Source organism: Protomyctophum parallelum, assembly GCF_964188405.1.
Source record: "Protomyctophum parallelum genome assembly, chromosome: 13".
NCBI lineage: Eukaryota > Metazoa > Chordata > Actinopteri > Myctophiformes > Myctophidae > Protomyctophum > Protomyctophum parallelum.
In genome coordinates, this window is record NC_139708.1 from 46,082,307 (window position 1) to 46,106,697 (window position 24,391).

Sequence of the window (24,391 nt, forward strand, 5' to 3'; positions counted from 1 at the left end):
TAGGTTCATTTTACGGTGGACATGTTTGCCTGAAAAGGAAACTTTGAAATGTTTCATAGTTTTAGAAATATAGTGCTTTCAAATTTGAGACATTTAACATGGGGCTCAATGGCAGCTCTATAGGCACGTCAAAAGTCACTTTCACCTAGAAACTCCATTCACACTTTTTATTATTCAGCTTACTGTGGAGACACATGCTGGAACTTTTTTTTATTTTTATGTTTTGTAGTTTATGAGTTATTTAACTTAAACGCCCAATGCATTCTCTATGGCAATAGCACAAACTTTGGCATGCACTAGTAACTACATACTTACACCTAGCAACCCCATTCTAGCCTACTTAGGTTCATCTTACGGTGGACATGTTTGCCTGAAAAGGAATCTTTGAAATGTTTCATAGTTTTAGAAATATAGTGCTTTCAAATTTGAGACATTTAACATGGGGCTCAATGGCAGCTCTATAGGCACGTCAAAAGTCACTTTCACCTAGAAACTCCATTCACACTTTTTATTATTCAGCTTACTGTGGAGACACATGCTGGAACTTTTTTTTATTTTTATGTTTTGTAGTTTATGAGTTATTCAACTTATACGCCCAATGCATTCTCTATGGCAATAGCACAAACTTTGGCATGCTACTAGTCCTACATACTTACACCTAGCAACCCCATTCTAGCCTACTTAGGTTCATCTTACGGTGGACATGTTTGCCTGAAAAGGAAACTTTGAAATGTTTCATAGTTTTAGAAATATAGTGCTTTCAAATTTGAGACATTTAACATGGGGCTCAATGGCAGCTCTATAGGCACGTCAAAAGTCACTTTCACCTAGAAACTCCATTCACACTTTTTATTATTCAGCTTACTGTGGAGACACATGCTGGAACTTTCTTTTATTTTTATTTTTTGTAGTTTATGAGTTATTTAACTTAAACGCCGAATGCATTCTCTATGGCAATAGCACAAACTTTGGCATGCACTAGTAACTACATACTTACACCTAGCAACCCCATTCTAGCCTACTTAGGTTCATCTTACGGTGGACATGTTTGCCTGAAAAGGAATCTTTGAAATGTTTCATAGTTTTAGAAATATAGTGCTTTCAAATTTGAGACATTTAACATGGGGCTCAATGGCAGCTCTATAGGCACGTCAAAAGTCACTTTCACCTAGAAACTCCATTCACACTTTTTATTATTCAGCTTACTGTGGAGACACATGCTGGAACTTTTTTTTATTTTTATGTTTTGTAGTTTATGAGTTATTCAACTTATACGCCCAATGCATTCTCTATGGCAATAGCACAAACTTTGGCATGCTACTAGTCCTACATACTTACACCTAGCAACCCCATTCTAGCCTACTTAGGTTCATCTTACGGTGGACATGTTTGCCTGAAAAGGAATCTTTGAAATGTTTCATAGTTTTAGAAATATAGTGCTTTCAAATTTGAGACATTTAACATGGGGCTCAATGGCAGCTCTATAGGCACGTCAAAAGTCACTTTCACCTAGAAACTCCATTCACACTTTTTATTATTCAGCTTACTGTGGAGACACATGCTGGAACTTTTTTTTATTTTTATGTTTTGTAGTTTATGAGTTATTTAACTTAAACGCCCAATGCATTCTCTATGGCAATAGCACAAAATTTGGCATGCTACTAGTCCTACATACTTACACCTAGCAACCCCATTCTAGCCTACTTAGGTTCATCTTACGGTGGACATGTTTGCCTGAAAAGGAATCTTTGAAATGTTTCATAGTTTTAGAAATATAGTGCTTTCAAATTTGAGACATTTAACATGGGGCTCAATGGCAGCTCTATAGGCACGTCAAAAGTCACTTTCACCTAGAAACTCCATTCACACTTTTTATTATTCAGCTTACTGTGGAGACACATGCTGGAACTTTTTTTTATTTTTATGTTTTGTAGTTTATGAGTTATTCAACTTATACGCCCAATGCATTCTCTATGGCAATAGCACAAACTTTGGCATGCTACTAGTCCTACATACTTACACCTAGCAACCCCATTCTAGCCTACTTAGGTTCATCTTACGGTGGACATGTTTGCCTGAAAAGGAAACTTTGAAATGTTTCATAGTTTTAGAAATATAGTGCTTTCAAATTTGAGACATTTAACATGGGGCTCAATGGCAGCTCTATAGGCACGTCAAAAGTCACTTTCACCTAGAAACTCCATTCACACTTTTTATTATTCAGCTTACTGTGGAGACACATGCTGGAACTTTTTTTTATTTTTATGTTTTGTAGTTTATGAGTTATTTAACTTAAACGCCCAATGCATTCTCTATGGCAATAGCACAAACTTTGGCATGCACTAGTAACTACATACTTACACCTAGCAACCCCATTCTAGCCTACTTAGGTTCATCTTACGGTGGACATGTTTGCCTGAAAAGGAAACTTTGAAATGTTTCATAGTTTTAGAAATATAGTGCTTTCAAATTTGAGACATTTAACATGGGGCTCAATGGCAGCTCTATAGGCACGTCAAAAGTCATTTTCACCTAGAAACTCCATTCACACTTTTTATTATTCAGCTTACTGTGGAGACACATGCTGGAACTTTTTTTTATTTTTATGTTTTGTAGTTTATGAGTTATTTAACTTAAACGCCCAATGCATTCTCTATGGCAATAGCACAAACTTTGGCATGCACTAGTAACTACATACTTACACCTAGCAACCCCATTCTAGCCTACTTAGGTTCATCTTACGGTGGACATGTTTGCCTGAAAAGGAATCTTTGAAATGTTTCATAGTTTTAGAAATATAGTGCTTTCAAATTTGAGACATTTAACATGGGGCTCAATGGCAGCTCGATAGGCACGTCAAAAGTCACTTTCACCTAGAAACTCCATTCACACTTTTTATTATTCAGCTTACTGTGGAGACACATGCTGGAACTTTTTTTTATTTTTATGTTTTGTAGTTTATGAGTTATTTAACTTAAACGCCCAATGCATTCTCTATGGCAATAGCACAAACTTTGGCATGCACTAGTAACTACATACTTACACCTAGCAACCCCATTCTAGCCTACTTAGGTTCATCTTACGGTGGACATGTTTGCCTGAAAAGGAAACTTTGAAATGTTTCATAGTTTTAGAAATATAGTGCTTTCAAATTTGAGACATTTAACATGGGGCTCAATGGCAGCTCTATAGGCACGTCAAAAGTCACTTTCACCTAGAAACTCCATTCACACTTTTTATTATTCAGCTTACTGTGGAGACACATGCTGGAACTTTTTTTTATTTTTATGTTTTGTAGTTTATGAGTTATTCAACTTATACGCCCAATGCATTCTCTATGGCAATAGCACAAACTTTGGCATGCACTAGTAACTACATACTTACACCTAGCAACCCCATTCTAGCCTACTTAGGTTCATCTTACGGTGGACATGTTTGCCTGAAAAGGAAACTTTGAAATGTTTCATAGTTTTAGAAATATAGTGCTTTCAAATTTGAGACATTTAACATGGGGCTCAATGGCAGCTCTATAGGCACGTCAAAAGTCACTTTCACCTAGAAACTCCATTCACACTTTTTATTATTCAGCTTACTGTGGAGACACATGCTGGAACTTTTTTTTATTTTTATGTTTTGTAGTTTATGAGTTATTTAACTTAAACGCCCAATGCATTCTCTATGGCAATAGCACAAACTTTGGCATGCACTAGTAACTACATACTTACACCTAGCAACCCCATTCTAGCCTACTTAGGTTCATTTTACGGTGGACATGTTTGCCTGAAAAGGAAACTTTGAAATGTTTCATAGTTTTAGAAATATAGTGCTTTCAAATTTGAGACATTTAACATGGGGCTCAATGGCAGCTCTATAGGCACGTCAAAAGTCACTTTCACCTAGAAACTCCATTCACACTTTTTATTATTCAGCTTACTGTGGAGACACATGCTGGAACTTTTTTTTATTTTTATGTTTTGTAGTTTATGAGTTATTTAACTTAAACGCCCAATGCATTCTCTATGGCAATAGCACAAACTTTGGCATGCACTAGTAACTACATACTTACACCTAGCAACCCCATTCTAGCCTACTTAGGTTCATCTTACGGTGGACATGTTTGCCTGAAAAGGAATCTTTGAAATGTTTCATAGTTTTAGAAATATAGTGCTTTCAAATTTGAGACATTTAACATGGGGCTCAATGGCAGCTCTATAGGCACGTCAAAAGTCACTTTCACCTAGAAACTCCATTCACACTTTTTATTATTCAGCTTACTGTGGAGACACATGCTGGAACTTTTTTTTATTTTTATGTTTTGTAGTTTATGAGTTATTTAACTTAAACGCCCAATGCATTCTCTATGGCAATAGCACAAACTTTGGCATGCACTAGTAACTACATACTTACACCTAGCAACCCCATTCTAGCCTACTTAGGTTCATTTTACGGTGGACATGTTTGCCTGAAAAGGAAACTTTGAAATGTTTCATAGTTTTAGAAATATAGTGCTTTCAAATTTGAGACATTTAACATGGGGCTCAATGGCAGCTCTATAGGCACGTCAAAAGTCACTTTCACCTAGAAACTCCATTCACACTTTTTATTATTCAGCTTACTGTGGAGACACATGCTGGAACTTTTTTTTATTTTTATGTTTTGTAGTTTATGAGTTATTTAACTTAAACGCCCAATGCATTCTCTATGGCAATAGCACAAACTTTGGCATGCACTAGTAACTACATACTTACACCTAGCAACCCCATTCTAGCCTACTTAGGTTCATCTTACGGTGGACATGTTTGCCTGAAAAGGAATCTTTGAAATGTTTCATAGTTTTAGAAATATAGTGCTTTCAAATTTGAGACATTTAACATGGGGCTCAATGGCAGCTCTATAGGCACGTCAAAAGTCACTTTCACATAGAAACTCCATTCACACTTTTTATTATTCAGCTTACTGTGGAGACACATGCTGGAACTTTTTTTTATTTTTATGTTTTGTAGTTTATGAGTTATTCAACTTATACGCCCAATGCATTCTCTATGGCAATAGCACAAACTTTGGCATGCTACTAGTCCTACATACTTACACCTAGCAACCCCATTCTAGCCTACTTAGGTTCATCTTACGGTGGACATGTTTGCCTGAAAAGGAAACTTTGAAATGTTTCATAGTTTTAGAAATATAGTGCTTTCAAATTTGAGACATTTAACATGGGGCTCAATGGCAGCTCTATAGGCACGTCAAAAGTCACTTTCACCTAGAAACTCCATTCACACTTTTTATTATTCAGCTTACTGTGGAGACACATGCTGGAACTTTCTTTTATTTTTATTTTTTGTAGTTTATGAGTTATTTAACTTAAACGCCGAATGCATTCTCTATGGCAATAGCACAAACTTTGGCATGCACTAGTAACTACATACTTACACCTAGCAACCCCATTCTAGCCTACTTAGGTTCATCTTACGGTGGACATGTTTGCCTGAAAAGGAATCTTTGAAATGTTTCATAGTTTTAGAAATATAGTGCTTTCAAATTTGAGACATTTAACATGGGGCTCAATGGCAGCTCTATAGGCACGTCAAAAGTCACTTTCACCTAGAAACTCCATTCACACTTTTTATTATTCAGCTTACTGTGGAGACACATGCTGGAACTTTTTTTTATTTTTATGTTTTGTAGTTTATGAGTTATTTAACTTAAACGCCCAATGCATTCTCTATGGCAATAGCACAAACTTTGGCATGCACTAGTAACTACATACTTACACCTAGCAACCCCATTCTAGCCTACTTAGGTTCATTTTACGGTGGACATGTTTGCCTGAAAAGGAAACTTTGAAATGTTTCATAGTTTTAGAAATATAGTGCTTTCAAATTTGAGACATTTAACATGGGGCTCAATGGCAGCTCTATAGGCACGTCAAAAGTCACTTTCACCTAGAAACTCCATTCACACTTTTTATTATTCAGCTTACTGTGGAGACACATGCTGGAACTTTTTTTTATTTTTATGTTTTGTAGTTTATGAGTTATTTAACTTAAACGCCCAATGCATTCTCTATGGCAATAGCACAAACTTTGGCATGCACTAGTAACTACATACTTACACCTAGCAACCCCATTCTAGCCTACTTAGGTTCATCTTACGGTGGACATGTTTGCCTGAAAAGGAATCTTTGAAATGTTTCATAGTTTTAGAAATATAGTGCTTTCAAATTTGAGACATTTAACATGGGGCTCAATGGCAGCTCTATAGGCACGTCAAAAGTCACTTTCACCTAGAAACTCCATTCACACTTTTTATTATTCAGCTTACTGTGGAGACACATGCTGGAACTTTTTTTTATTTTTATGTTTTGTAGTTTATGAGTTATTTAACTTAAACGCCCAATGCATTCTCTATGGCAATAGCACAAACTTTGGCATGCACTAGTAACTACATACTTACACCTAGCAACCCCATTCTAGCCTACTTAGGTTCATTTTACGGTGGACATGTTTGCCTGAAAAGGAAACTTTGAAATGTTTCATAGTTTTAGAAATATAGTGCTTTCAAATTTGAGACATTTAACATGGGGCTCAATGGCAGCTCTATAGGCACGTCAAAAGTCACTTTCACCTAGAAACTCCATTCACACTTTTTATTATTCAGCTTACTGTGGAGACACATGCTGGAACTTTTTTTTATTTTTATGTTTTGTAGTTTATGAGTTATTTAACTTAAACGCCCAATGCATTCTCTATGGCAATAGCACAAACTTTGGCATGCACTAGTAACTACATACTTACACCTAGCAACCCCATTCTAGCCTACTTAGGTTCATCTTACGGTGGACATGTTTGCCTGAAAAGGAATCTTTGAAATGTTTCATAGTTTTAGAAATATAGTGCTTTCAAATTTGAGACATTTAACATGGGGCTCAATGGCAGCTCTATAGGCACGTCAAAAGTCACTTTCACCTAGAAACTCCATTCACACTTTTTATTATTCAGCTTACTGTGGAGACACATGCTGGAACTTTTTTTTATTTTTATGTTTTGTAGTTTATGAGTTATTCAACTTATACGCCCAATGCATTCTCTATGGCAATAGCACAAACTTTGGCATGCTACTAGTCCTACATACTTACACCTAGCAACCCCATTCTAGCCTACTTAGGTTCATCTTACGGTGGACATGTTTGCCTGAAAAGGAAACTTTGAAATGTTTCATAGTTTTAGAAATATAGTGCTTTCAAATTTGAGACATTTAACATGGGGCTCAATGGCAGCTCTATAGGCACGTCAAAAGTCACTTTCACCTAGAAACTCCATTCACACTTTTTATTATTCAGCTTACTGTGGAGACACATGCTGGAACTTTCTTTTATTTTTATTTTTTGTAGTTTATGAGTTATTTAACTTAAACGCCGAATGCATTCTCTATGGCAATAGCACAAACTTTGGCATGCACTAGTAACTACATACTTACACCTAGCAACCCCATTCTAGCCTACTTAGGTTCATCTTACGGTGGACATGTTTGCCTGAAAAGGAATCTTTGAAATGTTTCATAGTTTTAGAAATATAGTGCTTTCAAATTTGAGACATTTAACATGGGGCTCAATGGCAGCTCTATAGGCACGTCAAAAGTCACTTTCACCTAGAAACTCCATTCACACTTTTTATTATTCAGCTTACTGTGGAGACACATGCTGGAACTTTTTTTTATTTTTATGTTTTGTAGTTTATGAGTTATTCAACTTATACGCCCAATGCATTCTCTATGGCAATAGCACAAACTTTGGCATGCTACTAGTCCTACATACTTACACCTAGCAACCCCATTCTAGCCTACTTAGGTTCATCTTACGGTGGACATGTTTGCCTGAAAAGGAATCTTTGAAATGTTTCATAGTTTTAGAAATATAGTGCTTTCAAATTTGAGACATTTAACATGGGGCTCAATGGCAGCTCTATAGGCACGTCAAAAGTCACTTTCACCTAGAAACTCCATTCACACTTTTTATTATTCAGCTTACTGTGGAGACACATGCTGGAACTTTTTTTTATTTTTATGTTTTGTAGTTTATGAGTTATTTAACTTAAACGCCCAATGCATTCTCTATGGCAATAGCACAAACTTTGGCATGCACTAGTAACTACATACTTACACCTAGCAACCCCATTCTAGCCTACTTAGGTTCATCTTACGGTGGACATGTTTGCCTGAAAAGGAAACTTTGAAATGTTTCATAGTTTTAGAAATATAGTGCTTTCAAATTTGAGACATTTAACATGGGGCTCAATGGCAGCTCTATAGGCACGTCAAAAGTCACTTTCACCTAGAAACTCCATTCACACTTTTTATTATTCAGCTTACTGTGGAGACACATGCTGGAACTTTTTTTTTATTTTTATGTTTTGTAGTTTATGAGTTATTTAACTTAAACGCCCAATGCATTCTCTATGGCATTAGCACAAACTTTGGCATGCACTAGTAACTACATACTTACACCTAGCAACCCCATTCTAGCCTACTTAGGTTCATCTTACGGTGGACATGTTTGCCTGAAAAGGAAACTTTGAAATGTTTCATAGTTTTAGAAATATAGTGCTTTCAAATTTGAGACATTTAACATGGGGCTCAATGGCAGCTCTATAGGCACGTCAAAAGTCACTTTCACCTAGAAACTCCATTCACACTTTTTATTATTCAGCTTACTGTGGAGACACATGCTGGAACTTTTTTTTATTTTTATGTTTTGTAGTTTATGAGTTATTTAACTTAAACGCCCAATGCATTCTCTATGGCAATAGCACAAACTTTGGCATGCACTAGTAACTACATACTTACACCTAGCAACCCCATTCTAGCCTACTTAGGTTCATCTTACGGTGGACATGTTTGCCTGAAAAGGAATCTTTGAAATGTTTCATAGTTTTAGAAATATAGTGCTTTCAAATTTGAGACATTTAACATGGGGCTCAATGGCAGCTCTATAGGCACGTCAAAAGTCACTTTCACCTAGAAACTCCATTCACACTTTTTATTATTCAGCTTACTGTGGAGACACATGCTGGACCTTTTTTTTATTTTTATGTTTTGTAGTTTATGAGTTATTTAACTTAAACGCCCAATGCATTCTCTATGGCAATAGCACAAATTTTGGCATGCACTAGTAACTACATACTTACACCTAGCAACCCCATTCTAGCCTACTTAGGTTCATCTTACGGTGGACATGTTTGCCTGAAAAGGAAACTTTGAAATGTTTCATAGTTTTAGAAATATAGTGCTTTCAAATTTGAGACATTTAACATGGGGCTCAATGGCAGCTCTATAGGCACGTCAAAAGTCACTTTCACCTAGAAACTCCATTCACACTTTTTATTATTCAGCTTACTGTGGAGACACATGCTGGAACTTTTTTTTATTTTTATGTTTTGTAGTTTATGAGTTATTCAACTTATACGCCCAATGCATACTCTATTGCAATAGCACAAACTTTGGCATGCTACTAGTCCTACATACTTACACCTAGCAACCCCATTCTAGCCTACTTAGGTTCATCTTACGGTGGACATGTTTGCCTGAAAAGGAATCTTTGAAATGTTTCATAGTTTTAGAAATATAGTGCTTTCAAATTTGAGACATTTAACATGGGGCTCAATGGCAGCTCTATAGGCACGTCAAAAGTCAATTTCACCTAGAAACTCCATTCACACTTTTTATTATTCAGCTTACTGTGGAGACACATGCTGGAACTTTTTTTTATTTTTATGTTTTGTAGTTTATGAGTTATTTAACTTAAACGCCCAATGCATTCTCTATGGCAATAGCACAAACTTTGCCATGCTACTAGTCCTACATACTTACACCTAGCAACCCCATTCTAGCCTACTTAGGTTCATCTTACGGTGGACATGTTTGCCTGAAAAGGAATCTTTGAAATGTTTCATAGTTTTAGAAATATAGTGCTTTCAAATTTGAGACATTTAACATGGGGCTCAATGGCAGCTCTATAGGCACGTCAAAAGTCACTTTCACCTAGAAACTCCATTCACACTTTTTATTATTCAGCTTACTGTGGAGACACATGCTGGAACTTTTTTTTATTTTTATGTTTTGTAGTTTATGAGTTATTTAACTTAAACGCCCAATGCATTCTCTATGGCAATAGCACAAACTTTGGCATGCACTAGTAACTACATACTTACACCTAGCAACCCCATTCTAGCCTACTTAGGTTCATCTTACGGTGGACATGTTTGCCTGAAAAGGAAACTTTGAAATGTTTCATAGTTTTAGAAATATAGTGCTTTCAAATTTGAGACATTTAACATGGGGCTCAATGGCAGCTCTATAGGCACGTCAAAAGTCACTTTCACCTAGAAACTCCATTCACACTTTTTATTATTCAGCTTACTGTGGAGACACATGCTGGACCTTTTTTTTATTTTTATGTTTTGTAGTTTATGAGTTATTTAACTTAAACGCCCAATGCATTCTCTATGGCAATAGCACAAATTTTGGCATGCACTAGTAACTACATACTTACACCTAGCAACCCCATTCTAGCCTACTTAGGTTCATCTTACGGTGGACATGTTTGCCTGAAAAGGAAACTTTGAAATGTTTCATAGTTTTAGAAATATAGTGCTTTCAAATTTGAGACATTTAACATGGGGCTCAATGGCAGCTCTATAGGCACGTCAAAAGTCACTTTCACCTAGAAACTCCATTCACACTTTTTATTATTCAGCTTACTGTGGAGACACATGCTGGAACTTTTTTTTATTTTTATGTTTTGTAGTTTATGAGTTATTCAACTTATACGCCCAATGCATACTCTATTGCAATAGCACAAACTTTGGCATGCTACTAGTCCTACATACTTACACCTAGCAACCCCATTCTAGCCTACTTAGGTTCATCTTACGGTGGACATGTTTGCCTGAAAAGGAATCTTTGAAATGTTTCATAGTTTTAGAAATATAGTGCTTTCAAATTTGAGACATTTAACATGGGGCTCAATGGCAGCTCTATAGGCACGTCAAAAGTCAATTTCACCTAGAAACTCCATTCACACTTTTTATTATTCAGCTTACTGTGGAGACACATGCTGGAACTTTTTTTTATTTTTATGTTTTGTAGTTTATGAGTTATTTAACTTAAACGCCCAATGCATTCTCTATGGCAATAGCACAAACTTTGCCATGCTACTAGTCCTACATACTTACACCTAGCAACCCCATTCTAGCCTACTTAGGTTCATCTTACGGTGGACATGTTTGCCTGAAAAGGAATCTTTGAAATGTTTCATAGTTTTAGAAATATAGTGCTTTCAAATTTGAGACATTTAACATGGGGCTCAATGGCAGCTCTATAGGCACGTCAAAAGTCACTTTCACCTAGAAACTCCATTCACACTTTTTATTATTCAGCTTACTGTGGAGACACATGCTGGAACTTTTTTTTATTTTTATGTTTTGTAGTTTATGAGTTATTTAACTTAAACGCCCAATGCATTCTCTATGGCAATAGCACAAACTTTGGCATGCACTAGTAACTACATACTTACACCTAGCAACCCCATTCTAGCCTACTTAGGTTCATCTTACGGTGGACATGTTTGCCTGAAAAGGAAACTTTGAAATGTTTCATAGTTTTAGAAATATAGTGCTTTCAAATTTGAGACATTTAACATGGGGCTCAATGGCAGCTCTATAGGCACGTCAAAAGTCACTTTCACCTAGAAACTCCATTCACACTTTTTATTATTCAGCTTACTGTGGAGACACATGCTGGAACTTTTTTTTATTTTTATGTTTTGTAGTTTATGAGTTATTCAACTTATACGCCCAATGCATTCTCTATGGCAATAGCACAAACTTTGGCATGCTACTAGTCCTACATACTTACACCTAGCAACCCCATTCTAGCCTACTTAGGTTCATCTTACGGTGGACATGTTTGCCTGAAAAGGAATCTTTGAAATGTTTCATAGTTTTAGAAATATAGTGCTTTCAAATTTGAGACATTTAACATGGGGCTCAATGGCAGCTCTATAGGCACGTCAAAAGTCAATTTCACCTAGAAACTCCATTCACACTTTTTATTATTCAGCTTACTGTGGAGACACATGCTGGAACTTTTTTTTATTTTTATGTTTTGTAGTTTATGAGTTATTTAACTTAAACGCCCAATGCATTCTCTATGGCAATAGCACAAACTTTGCCATGCTACTAGTCCTACATACTTACACCTAGCAACCCCATTCTAGCCTACTTAGGTTCATCTTACGGTGGACATGTTTGCCTGAAAAGGAATCTTTGAAATGTTTCATAGTTTTAGAAATATAGTGCTTTCAAATTTGAGACATTTAACATGGGGCTCAATGGCAGCTCTATAGGCACGTCAAAAGTCAATTTCACCTAGAAACTCCATTCACACTTTTTATTATTCAGCTTACTGTGGAGACACATGCTGGAACTTTTTTTTATTTTTATGTTTTGTAGTTTATGAGTTATTTAACTTAAACGCCCAATGCATTCTCTATGGCAATAGCACAAACTTTGCCATGCTACTAGTCCTACATACTTACACCTAGCAACCCCATTCTAGCCTACTTAGGTTCATCTTACGGTGGACATGTTTGCCTGAAAAGGAATCTTTGAAATGTTTCATAGTTTTAGAAATATAGTGCTTTCAAATTTGAGACATTTAACATGGGGCTCAATGGCAGCTCTATAGGCACGTCAAAAGTCACTTTCACCTAGAAACTCCATTCACACTTTTTATTATTCAGCTTACTGTGGAGACACATGCTGGAACTTTTTTTTATTTTTATGTTTTGTAGTTTATGAGTTATTTAACTTAAACGCCCAATGCATTCTCTATGGCAATAGCACAAACTTTGGCATGCACTAGTAACTACATACTTACACCTAGCAACCCCATTCTAGCCTACTTAGGTTCATCTTACGGTGGACATGTTTGCCTGAAAAGGAAACTTTGAAATGTTTCATAGTTTTAGAAATATAGTGCTTTCAAATTTGAGACATTTAACATGGGGCTCAATGGCAGCTCTATAGGCACGTCAAAAGTCACTTTCACCTAGAAACTCCATTCACACTTTTTATTATTCAGCTTACTGTGGAGACACATGCTGGAACTTTTTTTTATTTTTATGTTTTGTAGTTTATGAGTTATTCAACTTATACGCCCAATGCATTCTCTATGGCAATAGCACAAACTTTGGCATGCTACTAGTCCTACATACTTACACCTAGCAACCCCATTCTAGCCTACTTAGGTTCATCTTACGGTGGACATGTTTGCCTGAAAAGGAAACTTTGAAATGTTTCATAGTTTTAGAAATATAGTGCTTTCAAATTTGAGACATTTAACATGGGGCTCAATGGCAGCTCTATAGGCACGTCAAAAGTCACTTTCACCTAGAAACTCCATTTACACTTTTTATTATTCAGCTTACTGTGGAGACACATGCTGGAACTTTTTTTTATTTTTATGTTTTGTAGTTTATGAGTTATTCAACTTAAACGCCCAATGCATTCTCTATGGCAATAGCACAAACTTTGGCATGCTACTAGTCCTACATACTTACACCTAGCAACCCCATTCTAGCCTACTTAGGTTCATCTTACGGTGGACATGTTTGCCTGTAAAGGAATCTTTGAAATGTTTCATAGTTTTAGAAATATAGTGCTTTCAAATTTGAGACATTTAACATGGGGCTCAATGGCAGCTCTATAGGCACGTCAAAAGTCACTTTCACCTAGAAACTCCATTCACACTTTTTATTATTCAGCTTACTGTGGAGACACATGCTGGAACTTTATTTTATTTTTATGTTTTGTAGTTTATGAGTTATTTAACTTAAACGCCCAATGCATTCTCTATGGCAATAGCACAAACTTTGGCATGCACTAGTAACTACATACTTACACCTAGCAACCCCATTCTAGCCTACTTAGGTTCATCTTACGGTGGACATGTTTGCCTGAAAAGGAAACTTTGAAATGTTTCATAGTTTTAGAAATATAGTGCTTTCAAATTTGAGACATTTAACATGGGGCTCAATGGCAGCTCTATAGGCACGTCAAAAGTCACTTTCACCTAGAAACTCCATTCACACTTTTTATTATTCAGCTTACTGTGGAGACACATGCTGGAACTTTTTTTTATTTTTATGTTTTGTAGTTTATGAGTTATTTAACTTAAACGCCCAATGCATTCTCTATGGCATTAGCACAAACTTTGGCATGCACTAGTAACTACATACTTACACCTAGCAACCCCATTCTAGCCTACTTAGGTTCATCTTACGGTGGACATGTTTGCCTGAAAAGGAAACTTTGAAATGTTTCATAGTTTTAGAAATATAGTGCTTTCAAATTTGAGACATTTAACATGGGGCTCAATGGCAGCTCTATAGGCACGTCAAAAGTCACTTTCACCTAGAAACTCCATTCACACTTTTTATTATTCAGCTTACTGTGGAGACACATGCTGGAACTTTTTTTTATTTTTTATGTTTTGTAGTTTATGAGTTATTTAACTTAAACGCCCAATGCATTCTCTATGGCAATAGCACAAACTTTGGCATGCACTAGTAACTACATACTTACACCTAGCAACCCCATTCTAGCCTACTTAGGTTCATCTTACGGTGGACATGTTTGCCTGAAAAGGAAACTTTGAAATGTTTCATAGTTTTAGAAATATAGTGCTTTCAAATTTGAGACATTTAACATGGGGCTCAATGGCAGCTCTATAGGCACGTCAAAAGTCACTTTCACCTAGAAACTCCATTCACACTTTTTATTATTCAGCTTACTGTGGAGACACATGCTGGAACTTTTTTTAATTTTTATGTTTTGTAGTTTATGAGTTATTCAACTTATACGCCCAATGCATTCTCTATGGCAATAGCACAAACTTTGGCATGCTACTAGTCCTACATACTTACACCTAGCAACCCCATTCTAGCCTACTTAGGTTCATCTTACGGTGGACATGTTTGCCTGAAAAGGAAACTTTGAAATGTTTCATAGTTTTAGAAATATAGTGCTTTCAAATTTGAGACATTTAACATGGGGCTCAATGGCAGCTCTATAGGCACGTCAAAAGTCACTTTCACCTAGAAACTCCATTCACACTTTTTATTATTCAGCTTACTGTGGAGACACATGCTGGAACTTTTTTTTATTTTTATGTTTTGTAGTTTATGAGTTATTCAACTTATACGCCCAATGCATTCTCTATGGCAATAGCACAAACTTTGGCATGCTACTAGTCCTACATACTTACACCTAGCAACCCCATTCTAGCCTACTTAGGTTCATCTTACGGTGGACATGTTTGCCTGAAAAGGAATCTTTGAAATGTTTCATAGTTTTAGAAATATAGTGCTTTCAAATTTGAGACATTTAACATGGGGCTCAATGGCAGCTCTATAGGCACGTCAAAAGTCAATTTCACCTAGAAACTCCATTCACACTTTTTATTATTCAGCTTACTGTGGAGACACATGCTGGAACTTTTTTTTATTTTTATGTTTTGTAGTTTATGAGTTATTTAACTTAAACGCCCAATGCATTCTCTATGGCAATAGCACAAACTTTGCCATGCTACTAGTCCTACATACTTACACCTAGCAACCCCATTCTAGCCTACTTAGGTTCATCTTACGGTGGACATGTTTGCCTGAAAAGGAATCTTTGAAATGTTTCATAGTTTTAGAAATATAGTGCTTTCAAATTTGAGACATTTAACATGGGGCTCAATGGCAGCTCTATAGGCACGTCAAAAGTCACTTTCACCTAGAAACTCCATTCACACTTTTTATTATTCAGCTTACTGTGGAGACACATGCTGGAACTTTTTTTTATTTTTATGTTTTGTAGTTTATGAGTTATTTAACTTAAACGCCCAATGCATTCTCTATGGCAATAGCACAAACTTTGGCATGCACTAGTAACTACATACTTACACCTAGCAACCCCATTCTAGCCTACTTAGGTTCATCTTACGGTGGACATGTTTGCCTGAAAAGGAAACTTTGAAATGTTTCATAGTTTTAGAAATATAGTGCTTTCAAATTTGAGACATTTAACATGGGGCTCAATGGCAGCTCTATAGGCACGTCAAAAGTCACTTTCACCTAGAAACTCCATTCACACTTTTTATTATTCAGCTTACTGTGGAGACACATGCTGGAACTTTTTTTTATTTTTATGTTTTGTAGTTTATGAGTTATTCAATTTATACGCCCAATGCATTCTCTATGGCAATAGCACAAACTTTGGCATGCTACTAGTCCTACATACTTACACCTAGCAACCCCATTCTAGCCTACTTAGGTTCATCTTACGGTGGACATGTTTGCCTGAAAAGGAATCTTTGAAATGTTTCATAGTTTTAGAAATATAGTGCTTTCAAATTTGAGACATTTAACATGGGGCTCAATGGCAGCTCTATAGGCACGTCAAAAGTCAATTTCACCTAGAAACTCCATTCACACTTTTTATTATTCAGCTTACTGTGGAGACACATGCTGGAACTTTTTTTTATTTTTATGTTTTGTAGTTTATGAGTTATTTAACTTAAACGCCCAATGCATTCTCTATGGCAATAGCACAAACTTTGCCATGCTACTAGTCCTACATACTTACACCTAGCAACCCCATTCTAGCCTACTTAGGTTCATCTTACGGTGGACATGTTTGCCTGAAAAGGAATCTTTGAAATGTTTCATAGTTTTAGAAATATAGTGCTTTCAAATTTGAGACATTTAACATGGGGCTCAATGGCAGCTCTATAGGCACGTCAAAAGTCACTTTCACCTAGAAACTCCATTCACACTTTTTATTATTCAGCTTACTGTGGAGACACATGCTGGAACTTTTTTTTATTTTTATGTTTTGTAGTTTATGAGTTATTTAACTTAAACGCCCAATGCATTCTCTATGGCAATAGCACAAACTTTGGCATGCACTAGTAACTACATACTTACACCTAGCAACCCCATTCTAGCCTACTTAGGTTCATCTTACGGTGGACATGTTTGCCTGAAAAGGAAACTTTGAAATGTTTCATAGTTTTAGAAATATAGTGCTTTCAAATTTGAGACATTTAACATGGGGCTCAATGGCAGCTCTATAGGCACGTCAAAAGTCACTTTCACCTAGAAACTCCATTCACACTTTTTATTATTCAGCTTACTGTGGAGACACATGCTGGAACTTTTTTTTATTTTTATGTTTTGTAGTTTATGAGTTATTCAACTTATACGCCCAATGCATTCTCTATGGCAATAGCACAAACTTTGGCATGCTACTAGTCCTACATACTTACACCTAGCAACCCCATTCTAGCCTACTTAGGTTCATCTTACGGTGGACATGTTTGCCTGAAAAGGAAACTTTGAAATGTTTCATAGTTTTAGAAATATAGTGCTTTCAAATTTGAGACATTTAACATGGGGCTCAATGGCAGCTCTATAGGCACGTCAAAAGTCACTTTCACCTAGAAACTCCATTTACACTTTTTATTATTCAGCTTACTGTGGAGACACATGCTGGAACTTTTTTTTATTTTTATGTTTTGTAGTTTATGAGTTATTCAACTTAAACGCCCAATGCATTCTCTATGGCAATAGCACAAACTTTGGCATGCTACTAGTCCTACATACTTACACCTAGCAACCCCATTCTAGCCTACTTAGGTTCATCTTACGGTGGACATGTTTGCCTGTAAAGGAATCTTTGAAATGTTTCATAGTTTTAGAAATATAGTGCTTTCAAATTTGAGACATTTAACATGGGGCTCAATGGCAGCTCTATAGGCACGTCAAAAGTCACTTTCACCTAGAAACTCCATTCACACTTTTTATTATTCAGCTTACTGTGGAGACACATGCTGGAACTTTTTTTTATTTTTATGTTTTGTAGTTTATGAGTTATTTAACTTAAACGCCCAATGCATTCTCTATGGCAATAGCACAAACTTTGGCATGCACTAGTAACTACATACTTACACCTAGCAACCCCATTCTAGCCTACTTAGGTTCATCTTACGGTGGACATGTTTGCCTGAAAAGGAAACTTTGAAATGTTTCATAGTTTTAGAAATATAGTGCTTTCAAATTTGAGACATTTAACATGGGGCTCAATGGCAGCTCTATAGGCACGTCAAAAGTCACTTTCACCTAGAAACTCCATTCACACTTTTTATTATTCAGCTTACTGTGGAGACACATGCTGGAACTTTTTTTTATTTTTATGTTTTGTAGTTTATGAGTTATTTAACTTAAACGCCCAATGCATTCTCTATGGCATTAGCACAAACTTTGGCATGCACTAGTAACTACATACTTACACCTAGCAACCCCATTCTAGCCTACTTAGGTTCATCTTACGGTGGACATGTTTGCCTGAAAAGGAAACTTTGAAATGTTTCATAGTTTTAGAAATATAGTGCTTTCAAATTTGAGACATTTAACATGGGGCTCAATGGCAGCTCTATAGGCACGTCAAAAGTCACTTTCACCTAGAAACTCCATTCACACTTTTTATTATTCAGCTTACTGTGGAGACACATGCTGGAACTTTTTTTAATTTTTATGTTTTGTAGTTTATGAGTTATTCAACTTATACGCCCAATGCATTCTCTATGGCAATAGCACAAACTTTGGCATGCTACTAGTCCTACATACTTACACCTAGCAACCCCATTCTAGCCTACTTAGGTTCATCTTACGGTGGACATGTTTGCCTGAAAAGGAAACTTTGAAATGTTTCATAGTTTTAGAAATATAGTGCTTTCAAATTTGAGACATTTAACATGGGGCTCAATGGCAGCTCTATAGGCACGTCAAAAGTCACTTTCACCTAGAAACTCCATTCACACTTTTTATTATTCAGCTTACTGTGGAGACACATGCTGGAACTTTTTTTTATTTTTATGTTTTGTAGTTTATGAGTTATTCAACTTATACGCCCAATGCATTCTCTATGGCAATAGCACAAACTTTGGCATGCTACTAGTCCTACATACTTACACCTAGCAACCCCATTCTAGCCTACTTAGGTTCATCTTACGGTGGACATGTTTGCCTGAAAAGGAAACTTTGAAATGTTTCATAGTTTTAGAAATATAGTGCTTTCAAATTTGAGACATTTAACATGGGGCTCAATGGCAGCTCTATAGGCACGTCAAAAGTCACTTTCACCTAGAAACTCCATTTACACTTTTTATTATTCAGCTTACTGTGGAGACACATGCTGGAACTTTTTTTTATTTTTATGTTTTGTAGTTTATGAGTTATTCAACTTAAACGCCCAATGCATTCTCTATGGCAATAGCACAAACTTTGGCATGCTACTAGTCCTACATACTTACACCTAGCAACCCCATTCTAGCCTACTTAGGTTCATCTTACGGTGGACATGTTTGCCTGTAAAGGAATCTTTGAAATGTTTCATAGTTTTAGAAATATAGTGCTTTCAAATTTGAGACATTTAACATGGGGCTCAATGGCAGCTCTATAGGCACGTCAAAAGTCACTTTCACCTAGAAACTCCATTCACACTTTTTATTATTCAGCTTACTGTGGAGACACATGCTGGAACTTTTTTTTATTTTTATGTTTTGTAGTTTATGAGTTATTTAACTTAAACGCCCAATGCATTCTCTATGGCAATAGCACAAACTTTGGCATGCACTAGTAACTACATACTTACACCTAGCAACCCCATTCTAGCCTACTTAGGTTCATCTTACGGTGGACATGTTTGCCTGAAAAGGAAACTTTGAAATGTTTCATAGTTTTAGAAATATAGTGCTTTCAAATTTGAGACATTTAACATGGGGCTCAATGGCAGCTCTATAGGCACGTCAAAAGTCACTTTCACCTAGAAACTCCATTCACACTTTTTATTATTCAGCTTACTGTGGAGACACATGCTGGAACTTTTTTTTATTTTTATGTTTTGTAGTTTATGAGTTATTTAACTTAAACGCCCAATGCATTCTCTATGGCATTAGCACAAACTTTGGCATGCACTAGTAACTACATACTTACACCTAGCAACCCCATTCTAGCCTACTTAGGTTCATCTTACGGTGGACATGTTTGCCTGAAAAGGAAACTTTGAAATGTTTCATAGTTTTAGAAATATAGTGCTTTCAAATTTGAGACATTTAACATGGGGCTCAATGGCAGCTCTATAGGCACGTCAAAAGTCACTTTCACCTAGAAACTCCATTCACACTTTTTATTATTCAGCTTACTGTGGAGACACATGCTGGAACTTTTTTTTATTTTTATGTTTTGTAGTTTATGAGTTATTTAACTTAAACGCCCAATGCATTCTCTATGGCAATAGCACAAACTTTGGCATGCACTAGTAACTACATACTTACACCTAGCAACCCCATTCTAGCCTACTTAGGTTCATCTTACGGTGGACATGTTTGCCTGAAAAGGAAACTTTGAAATGTTTCATAGTTTTAGAAATATAGTGCTTTCAAATTTGAGACATTTAACATGGGGCTCAATGGCAGCTCTATAGGCACGTCAAAAGTCACTTTCACCTAGAAACTCCATTCACACTTTTTATTATTCAGCTTACTGTGGAGACACATGCTGGAACTTTTTTTTATTTTTATGTTTTGTAGTTTATGAGTTATTTAACTTAAACGCCCAATGCATTCTCTATGGCAATAGCACAAACTTTGGCATGCTACTAGTCCTACATACTTACACCTAGCAACCCCATTCTAGCCTACTTAGGTTAATCTTACGGTGGACATGTTTGCCTGAAAAGGAATCTTTGAAATGTTTCATAGTTTTAGAAGTATAGTGCTTTCAAATTTGAGACATTTAACATGGGGCTCAATGGCAGCTCTATAGGCACGTCAAAAGTCACTTTCACCTAGAAACTCCATTCACACTTTTTATTATTCAGCTTACTGTGGAGACACATGCTGGAACTTTTTTTTATTTTTATGTTTTGTAGTTTATGAGTTATTCAACTTATACTCCCAATGCATTCTCTATGGCAATAGCACAAACTTTGGCATGCTACTAGTCCTACATACTTACACCTAGCAACCCCATTCTAGCCTACTTAGGTTCATCTTACGGTGGACATGTTTGCCTGAAAAGGAAACTTTGAAATGTTTCATAGTTTTAGAAATATAGTGCTTTCAAATTTGAGACATTTAACATGGGGCTCAATGGCAGCTCTATAGGCACGTCAAAAGTCACTTTCACCTAGAAACTCCATTCACACTTTTTATTATTCAGCTTACTGTGGAGACACATGCTGGAACTTTTTTTTATTTTTATGTTTTGTAGTTTATGAGTTATTTAACTTAAACGCCCAATGCATTCTCTATGGCAATAGCACAAACTTTGGCATGCACTAGTAACTACATACTTACACCTAGCAACCCCATTCTAGCCTACTTAGGTTCATCTTACGGTGGACATGTTTGCCTGAAAAGGAAACTTTGAAATGTTTCATAGTTTTAGAAATATAGTGCTTTCAAATTTGAGACATTTAACATGGGGCTCAATGGCAGCTCTATAGGCACGTCAAAAGTCACTTTCACCTAGAAACTCCATTCACACTTTTTATTATTCAGCTTACTGTGGAGACACATGCTGGAACTTTTTTTTATTTTTATGTTTTGTAGTTTATGAGTTATTCAACTTATACGCCCAATGCATTCTCTATGGCAATAGCACAAACTTTGGCATGCTACTAGTCCTACATACTTACACCTAGCAACCCCATTCTAGCCTACTTAGGTTCATCTTACGGTGGACATGTTTGCCTGAAAAGGAAACTTTGAAATGTTTCATAGTTTTAGAAATATAGTGCTTTCAAATTTGAGACATTTAACATGGGGCTCAATGGCAGCCCTATAGGCACGTCAAAAGTCACTTTCACCTAGAAACTCCATTCACACTTTTTATTATTCAGGTTACTGTGGAGACACATGCTGGAACTTTTTTTTATTTTTATGTTTTGTAGTTTATGAGTTATTCAACTTATACGCCCTATGCATTCTCTATGGCAATAGCACAAACTTTGGCATGCTACTAGTCCTACATACTTACACCTAGCAACCCCATTCTAGCCTACTTAGGTTCATCTTACGGTGGACATGTTTGCCTGAAAAGGAAACTTTGAAATGTTTCATAGTTTTAGAAATATAGTGCTTTCAAATTTGAGACATTTAACATGGGGCTCAATGGCAGCTCTATAGGCACGTCAAAAGTCACTTTCACCTAGAAACTCCATTCACACTTTTTATTATTCAGCTTACTGTGGAGACACATGCTGGAACTTTTTTTTATTTTTATGTTTTGTAGTTTATGAGTTATTTAACTTAAACGCCCAATGCATTCTCTATGGCAATAGCACAAACTTTGGCATGCACTAGTAACTACATACTTACACCTAGCAACCCCATTCTAGCCTACTTAGGTTCATCTTACGGTGGACATGTTTGCCTGAAAAGGAAACTTTGAAATGTTTCATAGTTTTAGAAATATAGTGCTTTCAAATTTGAGACATTTAACATGGGGCTCAATGGCAGCCCTATAGGCACGTCAAAAGTCACTTTCACCTAGAAACTCCATTCACACTTTTTATTATTCAGGTTACTGTGGAGACACATGCTGGAACTTTTTTTTATTTTTATGTTTTGTAGTTTATGAGTTATTCAACTTATACGCCCTATGCATTCTCTATGGCAATAGCACAAACTTTGGCATGCTACTAGTCCTACATACTTACACCTAGCAACCCCATTCTAGCCTACTTAGGTTCATCTTACGGTGGACATGTTTGCCTGAAAAGGAAACTTTGAAATGTTTCATAGTTTTAGAAATATAGTGCTTTCAAATTTGAGACATTTAACATGGGGCTCAATGGCAGCTCTATAGGCACGTCAAAAGTCACTTTCACCTAGAAACTCCATTCACACTTTTTATTATTCAGCTTACTGTGGAGACACATGCTGGAACTTTTTTTTATTTTTATGTTTTGTAGTTTATGAGTTATTTAACTTAAACGCCCAATGCATTCTCTATGGCAATAGCACAAACTTTGGCATGCACTAGTAACTACATACTTACACCTAGCAACCCCATTCTAGCCTACTTAGGTTCATCTTACGGTGGACATGTTTGCCTGAAAAGGAAACTTTGAAATGTTTCATAGTTTTAGAAATATAGTGCTTTCAAATTTGAGACATTTAACATGGGGCTCAATGGCAGCTCTATAGGCACGTCAAAAGTCACTTTCACCTAGAAACTCCATTCACACTTTTTATTATTCAGCTTACTGTGGAGACACATGCTGGAACTTTTTTTTATTTTTATGTTTTGTAGTTTATGAGTTATTCAACTTATACGCCCAATGCATTCTCTATGGCAATAGCACAAACTTTGGCATGCTACTAGTCCTACATACTTACACCTAGCAACCCCATTCTAGCCTACTTAGGTTAATCTTACGGTGGACATGTTTGCCTGAAAAGGAAACTTTGAAATGTTTCATAGTTTTAGAAATATAGTGCTTTCAAATTTGAGACATTTAACATGGGGCTCAATGGCAGCTCTATAGGCACGTCAAAAGTCACTTTCACCTAGAAACTCCATTCACACTTTTTATTATTCAGCTTACTGTGGAGACACATGCTGGAACTTTTTTTTATTTTTATGTTTTGTAGTTTATGAGTTATTTAACTTAAACGCCCAATGCATTCTCTATGGCAATAGCACAAACTTTGGCATGCACTAGTAACTACATACTTACACCTAGCAACCCCATTCTAGCCTACTTAGGTTCATCTTACGGTGGACATGTTTGCCTGAAAAGGAAACTTTGAAATGTTTCATAGTTTTAGAAATATAGTGCTTTCAAATTTGAGACATTTAACATGGGGCTCAATGGCAGCTCTATAGGCACGTCAAAAGTCACTTTCACCTAGAAACTCCATTCACACTTTTTATTATTCAGCTTACTGTGGAGACACATGCTGGAACTTTTTTTTATTTTTATGTTTTGTAGTTTATGAGTTATTTAACTTAAACGCCCAATGCATTCTCTATGGCAATAGCACAAACTTTGGCATGCTACTAGTCCTACATACTTACACCTAGCAACCCCATTCTAGCCTACTTAGGTTAATCTTACGGTGGACATGTTTGCCTGAAAAGGAATCTTTGAAATGTTTCATAGTTTTAGAAGTATAGTGCTTTCAAATTTGAGACATTTAACATGGGGCTCAATGGCAGCTCTATAGGCACGTCAAAAGTCACTTTCACCTAGAAACTCCATTCACACTTTTTATTATTCAG